This window comes from Cricetulus griseus, chromosome 2 (genome assembly GCF_003668045.3).
Source record: "Cricetulus griseus strain 17A/GY chromosome 2, alternate assembly CriGri-PICRH-1.0, whole genome shotgun sequence".
Classification (NCBI taxonomy): Eukaryota; Metazoa; Chordata; class Mammalia; order Rodentia; family Cricetidae; genus Cricetulus; species Cricetulus griseus.
Window position 1 is genome coordinate 371,293,424 of NC_048595.1, and position 12,137 is coordinate 371,305,560.

The 12,137-nt window shown below is 49.3% G+C and overlaps 1 protein-coding gene across 5 annotated transcripts in view; it reads right to left on the reverse strand.

Annotated features, from left to right (window-relative positions):
* Positions 1-11,760, reverse strand: part of Slc45a4 (solute carrier family 45 member 4) — a 72,237-nt gene extending 60,477 nt beyond the window's left edge. For 2 of the 5 annotated variants that reach the window (XM_035440667.1, XM_035440665.1), the window contains exon 1: positions 11,515-11,759. The gene's annotated coding sequence lies outside the window, so the exon portion shown is untranslated. Of the gene's footprint in view, positions 1-10,937; positions 11,419-11,514 lie in introns of those variants that run through there. The other 3 variants (XM_035440668.1, XM_027403794.2, XM_035440666.1) reach the window with 3 other exon arrangements.
* Positions 11,761-12,137: the final 377 nt, after the last annotated feature.

The window sequence follows — 12,137 nt, forward strand, 5'->3', positions numbered from 1 at the left end:
CCACTACCATGTGGCAGAACCCAAGACATAATGAAGCTGCACCATGGCACCCAGAGATATCCAGAAAGGTTCAGCTAAGCCAATATGGTCGGGCAAGCTGCCTACTGGCTGTAAGTCCCAGCGCAAGTAACCCCAGACACACCTCCACTGTTTCCAATAAGTTGTTTCTAAGATGAGATGGATAAAAACAAACCTATAGGTGACAGAAACAAACTCTTAGTGCTAAATGTCACAGACGATGTCTTTCCAAGGTCAAGGACCCCACACTCCTGCCTGGGATCCAATCTGGTCTTCTGCTTATGAGGCAGGGGCTATATATGCCCCTTTTAGCAGGAATGACTAGGCTACCACCCAGGCCTGCCTACCCCTTTCCCAGAAAGCTGAGGACCAGGCCCTGCCTTTCCCATTACCTATGAAAACAATTGGAAGCAAACAGAGGCTCCCCCTTCTAAAACAGCAACTGCTGCTCAAATGCAGCCAAAAGGTGACTTGGCCCCCAGAACAAATAACACAGCCCCCCTGACTCCAGAACCCTGAGTTTTTATTCTGTATATCCTACAAGGCCAAAGTCACTTCCTAGCTCACCTCACACTGTGCTCAGCACACTCTACTTACAGTCAGGAGCTAGATGCCCAGGCAAGGTCTAACACAGCCTCCAGGCAACATGGGGTGTTTCAAAGCATATGGAGAGAACTTCAGGCAGTCAGTGCACACTGGGCCTTCTGGAACTGGATCCAACAAGACTGGGACAATTTCAAGGCTTGCTAACTATGTGTTGTGCCAGTCAGGTTCTATGATGATTAAGGTCACCCACAACTAACCAAAGGAGAGTTTCTAGCTATGGCTAGAGAGCCCATACCCTCCAGTCACATGCAGAAACCCTAACTTCAAGGTGGTGGGGACTGAGAGGTAATGAGGTCATCAGAGTAGAGACCCAAGTGAAATTCTCATCTTCATGAAAACGTTAAGTTAAGGCCTTGTTCCATTTTTACCATGGACTACAGCCACAAGGCATCTATCTCTTTGAAGCACCAACTGTCTCTTCCCTCAGCAGACAGTCTGAAAGCACCTGCTGTTCAATCTCCAACCTCCAAGCTCATGGGAAGTAAGTTGTTTTTAAGGCCCCAGCCTATATTGCTAAGATCCTGGTGTCCCACTGACTTCAGCATACTAAACAATTCAGTTCAGCATACTAAACAATTCAGTTCCCAAGGGTCTTGGGTCCAGGACTCTTCAATCCACCTTCTAGTGTTGTGTAAAGTATAAGCATCACAACTGCTTTCCCTGGAACCACTAAGATCCAATGTACCAAGACACCAGGCAAAAAGGGCCACACAGATAAGCACAGGAACTCCCTGCGTGCTCCCAGGCAAAGCTCTGCAGGATGCCAAGTCTAAAATTCCTAAGTAAAGCAGAACTGTGTGGGCACCAACAAATCCCTGGGTGGGCCAGGATCTGGGCAGAGCATGGGGAAGCCCACATTCTCTGCTTACAATTGTTTTTAACTGTTTTCCTGTGCCATTCTATAGGTAGAAGCCATGGTCTATACTGATGTCTTCCAGTCTCCCACAGGCCCACATAAAAACCCTATCTGGGCCTGACACCACAAACCAACATCACTCCCATCAGACTTATCAGGACACAGCTTCCCTGGCCACAGAGATGGCACAAACTGTCAGTGTGGGCTGATAACAGTGGTGACAATGCCACCCATCTGCACCACAGCTGCTCCTACCCAGAGACCATCGGGCAGAGCTTATTTCTTCTCCACAATTCTCAATTATTGGTAACACTGCCACAGGCCAACCTACTCCTTCAAAAACCTGTTCTGACTTCATTCTGCACTTGAGTAGTTTTAAGCATCACCTCATTCTAGCATCTTTCACACACATAGAGTATTAGGAGAAAATGACACTCAAACTGGAAAAACAAGACAGGTATGGCGGTCATATGCCTATAACCTCAGTACTTGGGAAGTGGAGGCAGGAGGATCATAGGCTAGTCTCAGCTATGTGGTAAGTTAACTGTCAGCCTCAGCTATAGGAGGCCCAGTCAAAACAAAAACAAAAACAAAAATTTAATTAGAAGCACAGTGCTGGGAATATGGCTCAGTGGTTGGGTATTTGCCTAGCATGTAAAGTCCTAGGTTCCATCTCCAGAACCCAAACCGCCAAACCTTTCAGGGCATGGTGGCACATGCCTGAATCCCAGCAGTCCCAGAGCTTAGGAGAGTGAGGCAGAAAGAGGATGAGTTCCAGGCCAACCTTGGCTACATAACAAGATATGTTGAGATAAGACAAGACAAAACAAACGGTTCAGACTAGAAACATGTAGATTGCTGTAGGTGTTGGGTAACATGCTGAGATGACACTATCTCACTGTGTTGTTCACCTTGCTAGGTCTGAGAACACTAATAAATTTCAAAAACAGCCTTCTGATTGGACCAGGTACTACCTGCCTGGACATCTTCCAAAAGTGGCCCAGGTCATTCAATGTTCTGGTGCTTGTCTGCTCACCATGCCCAGAATTCTGGCCACACTGAAGCATCATCAGAGTAGAATAGATCTCAGTACCATCCCTGGCCTAGCTCACAGCCTAGTTGGCAGGATGGGAATGATGAGGGGACAGAACTGGGCACCAGTGTAGGCTCACCAAGGCCACTGGCCATGTGACAGTACTAGGGAATGACAGCAGGGGGTAGTGGCTTATCCTCACAGCTATAGGGAACCAGGTGAGACAATGAGTACCCTCCCTGCTCCCCAGAGGTCCTTCCTGCCACACTCCTAATAGAAAAGCCTAGGGCCAGCAGCTGAGCAGTACCCAAGATGAGCCTCCTCTAGTAGCAGGCACTCTCTTGGCATGGGTAGCACAGAAGGGCCTTGAGCTGAACACAGGGAAGAATGGCACATCCACATTTCCTTGGGCAGAAAACAAACAGCATTTTAAGTTAGTGATCTACTTGAGACCATGAGCCATGCAGCCTGACACACCCTGGGTATGCACCAGGCTTGGCCACCTGTGATGGGGCTCTGGGCAAGCTATTTAATTTTCACATTCTGACTTCTATCAGAGGGCTCAGTGCTCTTTGTGTTACTGGCTGTCACTCCTACTCTTCAAGTGCCTACTCCACAGGAACAAATATGCCTTGGGCTCATGGTTATCAAGAAGAGGCTGAGGCTGTAAGCAGTAATGGTTTCTGGGCCAAGGCCACAAAGCCAGGGCTGGCCACTCCCTGTACTCCCTCCCAGGACAAGCTGGGCTCGGCCAAGCTCCCACTAAAGAGTAAAGGTGCAGGCCCCTCCCCACCCTCTTCAAATTAAGATCACTTTAACTACATATGACTCATTCAACAAGAGTGGAAATGCTTTCAATAGCTTTGCAATTCCCTGCACTCTGCCTTAGGGACACAACGGTTGGTCCCCATCCAAACATGTCCTCCCCAACACACACACACACACACACACACACACACACACACACACACACACACACACACACACAGACACCTGCCAATTACAGGCTACACAGACTGTATGGTGGAAACAGGACAGCTTGACCTACAACCTGACCTCCTTGTTCAAGCTCTCCCCCAAGTCAGAACTCCCTTCAAATAGTGCTGAGCAGTGGCAGAATAGGCTGGCCCACTCTGTGACCTGACTCCATCCAGCAGAGGAGAGTGCTCACAGAGATGTACAGGGCCTCAGTGAGGGAGGGCTTCCCTAGTCCAAGCTCTGATGCAAACAGTTTTACATAAGTGATATGAAAAACCAGTAAGGGTCATTCCAGTATTTCTGTCGCTTGCCTGACTGGGAGGAGATTTGCATGCTGGAGGGAAGCCCAGGAGAGTGCAGTTATTTCTAGAGGCAAGGGAACCTCTATTCTCTCCTGTACCTGCTTTCCTTCAGCACATGTAGATTCTCCAAATCAGGAAACCCTGCCCTCCATCCTGATGCCCAAAATACCAAGAGAACTGAAAAGCAGCTGCTATGCTGGAGACAGGCCAATGAGGCTCCATATTCTGGGGTCACTCACCATCTCTGCCAACTTCATTCTTTAATTTCAGTTGTCTTTTCTTATCCCAGGAACAAAGGGGACAGGGTCCCATCCCTATGCTGCCATGTCCTTGATCAAGCACTATCCACTGACTCTTTGGTTTCCATGGGTTTCTCTCTTGCTCTGTAGCCCAGGCTGACCTCAAACTCCCAATGGTGGGATTACAGATGTGAGCCTCCACACCCAGCTCTCATGTGCTCTTATCCACACCAGCAGTGAGGTCAGAGATGGATGGAAAGCCAGGCTGGGCCATGTTATGGATCCCTAGAGCGGCAAACTGTCCTGCCCACTGCTGGGCATACAGAGCCCTCAGGTCACAAAACTATCCCACATGCCTGTTCTCCAGCCACTGCGTGTTCTGTTCTGAGCATAAGGTTAGAGCACTTTGTTGGATTACTAAATGACCTAGCACGTTTACATGCTTTAGCAGCATCTGGGGATGGGCTCCACACTAGCCCATCCTGGGTTCTCAGGAAGAGGCCTACTCTTCCAACACCCTAGTCTCTCAGTCAAGATCTTCTCATCATCCTCCCCAGCCCACCCAATGGCTCTCACCCCAGAGACCAACAGGAATTCTCAGACCTAGGGCACAGAAAAAGGAAAAGCAAACGGGAACACTGGATTACCAAGCAAGAGTCCCCAAGGAGCCCCAGGCCCAACCACCTTGGTCTTCCTACTGCTGCCTTTTTCTGGCAAATTAAATTTTAACTCAAGGCATAATGTCACAGGCTTACCTTTTAACCAAACCAAATAAAAATGCAAACCCTTTAGTGAACCATGAATAGCCTATGAAATTCCCCATCTTTCTGCCATTTAACACCGAACACTTAGAGAACATGCAACATAATACTGAGACGCAAGACAGACCATCTCTAGTGACAGGCTTGATGAAACAAGGGCTTTGTCCCTCAGACATGCAGTACTATGCATCTACAAAGGAAGCGTGTAAAAGTGTGGGGGCCCCAGCAAAAATGTCTTCAGGGTCCCCAGGTAGTCTCCACAAATTATCTAAGAAGCTCCTGGCAGGCCACACCTAGACAGAAAGAAGGCTGTCAGACAGTGTAATGGCTCATGCTTATAATCCCAGCACTTGGAGAAGGATTGTTACAGGTTCCAGGCCAGGTTGATGTAGTGTACCTGTCTTTAAAAAAAAAAAAAAGAAAGAAAGAAAAGAAAAAAAAAAAAAAAAAGGAAGAAGACTGTTGTCACAGAATGTTATAGCAGCAGAGGTCCCAGAGACAGTTCAGTAAGTCCTTTCCCTGAGACAGGCACTTTACAGGTCCACCACTTAGGCCACTCCACTTTGAGACCTTGGCTTTCCAAGACATTCTATAACCTCTCAGTAGACTTGAGGATGAGTGGTGGCTCTGTGACCAGGTCTATAGACAATAATTAGAAGACCAAACCATTTTTATGAACTGAACTGACACAGAACAGTCTGTAAAAACTACAGAAATGTTCTGAATCTCAATTTCCATGTACTTCTGCCACAGGAAAGAACAAAAGTAACCAATAAAAAGACTTTCCAGGGCTGGAGAGATGGCTTAGTGATTAAGAACACTGGCTGTTCTTCTAGAGGACCCAGGTTCAATTCCCAGCACCCACATGGCAGCTCACAACTGTCTGTAACTCCAGTTCCAGGAGATCTAACACCTTCACACCAATGCACATAAAATAAATTTAAATAAACTAGTTTAAAAAAAAAGACTTTCCAATATAAAGGTAAGTTACATGCTAATAAAATTTCACAGGGGGAAACGATTATCACCATAGTGGGAGTGTGACTTTCACACTATGAAAAACAATTTGTTCTTGTTCTTTTAAGGGGCACTGATGGTAGGAATGATATCACCAAAGTATATGACTCTGGATTTTACTTTTAAATGTCGGCAATATACTGCAAATGACATCTTCTCAAGCTACTCAAAATTGAGGGTAAGAGTTTCTTCTGGTATTCAGCTAGTCTTTCCTATGCCCTCCCTGCTTTGACTCTCCTGCCTCAGCATCCTGAGCACTAGGATTAAAGGTATGTACTAGTATGCCTGCCTTTATACTTATTTTTCCCCCATGATGTTTTGAGAAAGGGTTGGTCTTACCCCGGGCTAGCCTAGAATTCATTATGTGGTCCTGACTGGCCTCAAATTTTGGGAAATCCTGTCTCAGCTTCTTGAGCACTGGTATTATAAGTGTAGGCTTCCTTGCCCAGCCTTGTACAGATGCCAAACCCTGTCCTCAAAAACAAACAAACAAACAAATAAATAAATAGGCAGAGGGCCAATGAGACGGCTCTGCAGATAAAGGTACTTGCCATGTAAGCCTGGCAGACTACAGAAAGTAGGAAAGAACCAACACCAAAGTTGTCCTCTGACCCCCCACATTTAGAGGGTTGCATGGTGGTGCATACCTTTTACTCCAGCACTAGGGTGGGGAGGCAGAGGCAAGAGGATACCTGGAACTCACTGGCTAGCCCCCAGGTTCAGTAAGGGACCCCTGATTCAAAATTAAGGTAGAGATCAGTAAAGGGAGGTACCCAGTGTCAGTTTCTGGCCTTGTACATACAAATGTGAACACACATATATACACCACACACAAACAGATGATGGACAGCTGCAGGGGTGGTGCAGTGGTGGAATGTGAGAACCATATTAGAGGCCCAGAATTCAATTCCTATCCTCCAAAAATTGATGGAAAAATACTCTCTCCTTACTCCAAACTAAAAATCAAACTTTGTTGATTGGTACGTCCCTCAAATGATGACTAAGTTGTTGGCAAAGAGAGCTATTTATTATACTTTGGCTTAAGACATCTAAGTGACTGCTTAAAATTATGCAGTAAGACTTGTACACAGAGTACAGTGACCACCACACAGAACAAAATGCATGCCTACCTCAATGTCTCAATGCCTCTTCATCTTCTAGTTCAAAGTATGGCTTCTCTTAGTCAAGATTTCCCTTGTTTGAAACAGGGGGATGTGGTGGCCAACCAAGTCAGGTGGCTGCAAATTCAAGAGACACAAACTACAAAAACTCAAGCCACAAGTTGACCATGTAGGATCTGTTGGCCATGTAGGATCCGTTGGCCATGCAGGATCCTGGCACAGAAGGAACCTAGCTAGCAGCCTGTCCTGCTCAACCACCCAGCTGGGCAAATCCTTCCACAGATGTGGGGGTTCAGCTAAAGACAGGGAGGCCTACTCTGCACAATGTCTCCCAGGCCTGAAGAGGCAAGGAAGCCAATCTTAAGGATCAAAAAGGTAAAGCAGCTAAGGGATGTTGATGTACTCCTTTAATCCCAGGACTAGGGAGGCAGAGGCAGGTGGATCTCTTGAGTTCAAGACCATCCTGGTCAACAGAATGAGTTCCAAGACAGCCACAGATTCACAGAGAAACTCTTGTCTTGAACAAAAAAAACATAAATAAATAAATAAATAAATAAATAAATAAATAAATTTTTAAGAGGTAGAGCAAATCCCAGGGAACATGAGGGTTCTGGGTCCTACGTGGGCAGCCTGGCACCCTCAGACCCCTGTATTTAGAGACCACACCTAGCACAAAATAAGGATGGACAAGATAATGAATGAGAGTGTTGGCCCCTTTTTAAAAGAATCCCAAGCCAGGCATGGCAGCTCATGCTGGGAATCCCAACAGCTGTAGGGTAGAGGGAGAAGGATCAGAAGTTCAAGGTTATCCTTGGCTACATAGTGAATTCAAGGCAAGCAAGAGCTACCTGAGATGCTGCCTCAAAAAAGCAACAACAACAAAATAGTCTGGAGAGCTGACTCAGTGGTTAGAGCACTTGTTGTTTTTACAGATGACCTGGGTTCAATCCCAGAACCCACATGGCGGCTCAGAGCCCCAGGAAATCCTCTTCTGACCTCTCTGGACACCAGGCACACATGTAGTACACATACATACATTCAGGCAAAACATTCATACACATACAAAATTATAAATAAAAACAAACAACAACCATACCCAAGCAGTGGCTGAGCTACAGGGAACTTGGGACTATCCTCTCTCCAGACTCAGGTTTGTGTCCTTCCCCACAGCTCTCAATAGCCAGCAACTCCATCACTGGAGACATATACACTCAGCCATCCCATAATGCCTGCCTGACATTCCGAGGCACTAACACTCACACCCTCCAAGAAAGGCACAAGGCTGGCCACTGATCTCAAGGGACCACCTGGGAACAGAGTGGCCCCTTGTAAAGGAACAAAGAACAGTGATAAACAAACATAAGTGGGCTATGCCTGCTGAGTCTGCCCAGTTCATCATTTTTTTGAAATAGGGCCTCAGGCTAGAAAGATGACTCAGTGGTTAAGACCATGTATTGCTCTTCCAGAGGACCCAAATTTGATTCTTAGAATCCATATCAGACAATTTACAACTATCTGAAACCCCATCTCCAGGGTGATGGGGGGGGGGAGGCTAACATCTCTAGCCTCTGCAGGAACCTACACGCTCATGTACATACCCACACAAACACACACATATAACTTAAAATAATAAAAAAAAAGTTTTAAAAATTAAAAAAGAGGGGTCTCACCACATGTGCCAGATTAGACTTGAACTTTCAATTCTGCTGCATCAGTCTTCCTAATGCTGCACGGTTTTAGTCTTAAAATGCCTCACAGAGCCAGGCATGGTAGTACTGTAACTCTAGCACCTGTTGGGAGGAGGTACCTGGGAGGCAGAGGCTGGAGTATAAGGAGTCCAAGACTAGTTAGTCTCAGTGACCAGACCCAGGCTTTAGAAACAAAAACAAAACACAAATATACACAAACAATAACAAACCCCAGCACACTCCAGCCTTTACATAAAAGGTACCTGGAATGAGCCTCACCAGGTTCCTCAGGCTGGGAACAGGGCTGTCCTTCCCACCAGCACAGAAGAGGCCTCAAGGTTCTCTGAAAGCAGTATCACAGGGCTCAGAACTTGATTGGGGGGGGGGGAGGGAGGCACCCAAGGCACACTTTGAAAGTTCCCATTTAAAAAGATCCTTGTTCATTGACTTTGGTGGAACAGTTACGTTAATGCAAACAAGAGGAGCTTGTCTGGAAGCTGGTGGGGGAGGTGCTTCAACTGAGCCTTCTGCAGACTCTGGATTATGGGGTCTTCCACCCCCACGATGGCTCTTCGTGCATGAGGTTGTCCCCACTACTGAACCTTCACTGGACACTAATGAACATTTGTGTTGCCTGGCCTGCAGTCGAGTCTCCAAATGGCATATCACTAAGTGTTCCCTTGTTGACATAATTACATTATGATTTAAAAAAAAAAATCTGGGGAACCACAGAAGGTGAGCATAGAGAAGCATCTTCACCCACCCTTAACAAGAACACAGCTTCTAGCACATTCTGGCTCCAAAAATTACAGGCATGGTTCTGCCAGGGGTGTTCCCCAGGAGGGCACTAGCAATTTGGGGTTGTCTGCCACCTACAATGATCACCAGTCGCTGTTACTCAATGCCAGGCCACTAAACAGTCACAAACACCCCTTGCTGGCTACCCAAAGCTGGGCACCAGAGTCCTCAGGACAGTGAGAGGACATAGGGCAGGGTGACTAAGGCATCTTAAACCCCCGATACATCCTTGTTCAACCCTCCTGTCTGCCTTCTAGATAGCACAGGTGAAATCAATGCAGCACCCCTAAACACCAGCTCAAATACCTTCCAATGCTCCTTTACTGCACAAGAGACCAGGGACTGCAGCATCACAGCCCTCTCCTCCCCTGCAGCTCTGCAGGACAGTCTGCAGGACAGAGAAGGGGAAGAGGGGTTTACAGTTCCCTCAGCCCTTCCCCCACTCCCTCCTCTCCAATAAGCAAAGTTGGAGGGTGTTAAAAGCCAGCTAGCTACCTTGGAGATCACCCAGTCCAATCTCTGATCTGCTTTGCCGATGCGGCAAGGGAAAAGCTGCAGCACACAGTATCTTTGCAAGGGAAGCCAGTGAATCCTCCACAACTCTGGGTGCTGGTCCTGGGCAGCCTCCCTCCGGTCCCAGATAAATCATCTCATATACACTCAACACGCATTTCAAACCTTTCAAAGGAGCCACTTCTTTTCAGCAGCAGTCACAGGCGATCAGCACAAATGTTACTGAATGTAGGATTTTCAAACGACCTACTTCCCCAACATCTCCCCCAAAGCACTTGGTTTCCTCCTTATGCTGGGGTCTCTTCCCACCTGGAGTCCACACAGCTTCAGTCCACAGTCACTGCCTCTCCCCCTTCTCAGCAGCTTCTGCAAAATCTCTGCAAAGCCTTAATCAACTCGCTCTTCTCATGCAGGATTCAGATTGAAGCAGCAAATTGAGGGTGGGTGTTGACACTTGTTTCAAGGTTGGCGGAGGTTCCCAGTTCCAGTGACCCTTAATTTGTCACCCTTAATCAGTAAGGCACCTCTCCAGCTTTTTAACTAATGCTTTCTTACTACGAGAAAAAATAACTAAGGAAAGACTTCCACCACACCCTACCTGTCAGGCAGCAGAGCCAGCGGCAGGCAGGGAGAGTGCTTAGAACTCACTTCTCCCTGCAGGGGGGCGACCCAGGTGCACTGTGGCCCACCTTCCGAGTTTCTGGGTCTAGACGACCACTAGAAACGATTGCTTCAATTGAGCATCTTGCGAATTCTGTTTGCCAGGCGCTCATCTTTGAACACCCCAGTAACAAGGAGCAGCAACCCCGGTGTGTGGTCAGCTAGGGTACCGGAAGGGGAGACTGAGGCAGAAGTTGAAGACACGCTCCATCAGTAGCCCACTGGGAATGCAAAAAACCCAGACTCCTCAGGAGACCTAGCGCCTCTTCCCACCCATGGCTGGCCCCAACTTCTAAAATTATTACGAATAACTAACCAGCAGGTTGTGCTCCCCAACTTGCACATACCTCCCCTGGAAAAGCCCTCCGCAGGAGTGTGCTCTCCGGGCGCCCATCTAGCGCAGCACACCTTGGAGAGGAATGGGTTAAGCTCAAGGGACTTGAGGAAGATGGGTCTCGGGGAGAGGGACGGGGGCTTCTCCAAATCCGAGCGAGCGTAGTGCTCCCGTCTTCTCCAGGGACGAGGTGGGCTTCGGGAAATAAAGGTGGCCGCAAAGGGTCAGGCCACCAGCTAGCAGCGCTGCAAGCAATGTATGTTGGGGAACAAGGATAGACAGCGGTGGCCCAGGAGGATTCAAGGTGGTGGACCCAAGCCGGTGAACTCCCAGAAGTTAGCAAGGGTTGGGCAGAGGAGGGTGAGCACCCAGCGCCAGAGGCCGGAGGTGAGCGCTGGGGTGACCCCGGGCCGGTGCGCTAGGAGGCGTTCACCGCGGCCGCGGGGCCGAAGATGCGGACGAGCAAGGGCAGGTGCGGGCTGCAGCGCAGCGGCCGGGTGGGGGTGGGGGAAGACACAGGGGTAGGTCGGGTGGCCGGTTCGAGGCCCGGGCCGCGCGGAGGGGGCGGGGCGGCAGGTGCGGCCGCTCACCTGTCTCCTCCGGCCGGGGCCGCGGGGCTGGCGGAGCTGGTGGGGCTGGCTGGCGGCTGGGGTGCGGGGCCCGGGCGCACCGGGGCGGCGGCGGGGCGTCCGGGCGGCGGCTGCGCCCTCGGCGGCGGCCGGCCGGGCGGGTCCGTCAGTCAGCGACTCGGGCACTGAGGTAGCGCTGAGAGGCTGCGGCCAGCGCGCGGAGACAACGCCGCTTTATCAGGTCGGAAACAGCCGCTGCGCGCCGCTTCCGCTGACGCAGCGCCGGCCTGCGCCTCATGACTATGCAGCAGAGCTGAGGGGCGGGGCCTGAGACGAGTGCGTCTATTGGTCGCCAGCTGCCTGTGGCCCCGCCCCCTCGTGAAGGCCGCGCCCCGCCCAGGGCCTGGTGGTGGGCTCTGGAGGTGGTTGTGTATTTCGCCGCCCTCGCCTGGCCTTCCTGCCTTACACCCTCAGGCTCTTCAGGCCGCAACTGTGTAGCACGCTGTGCTCACCTTCCTCCAACAGAGCTGCACCCCTCCTGAGAGCAAACTGATGGTTTGTAACTCCCCCATCCTTACTCCTTCTCAACCATTGCCCTCTCTGGGCATCTCTCCTTTCTTGAAGCACTTTGAAGGACCCTTCAA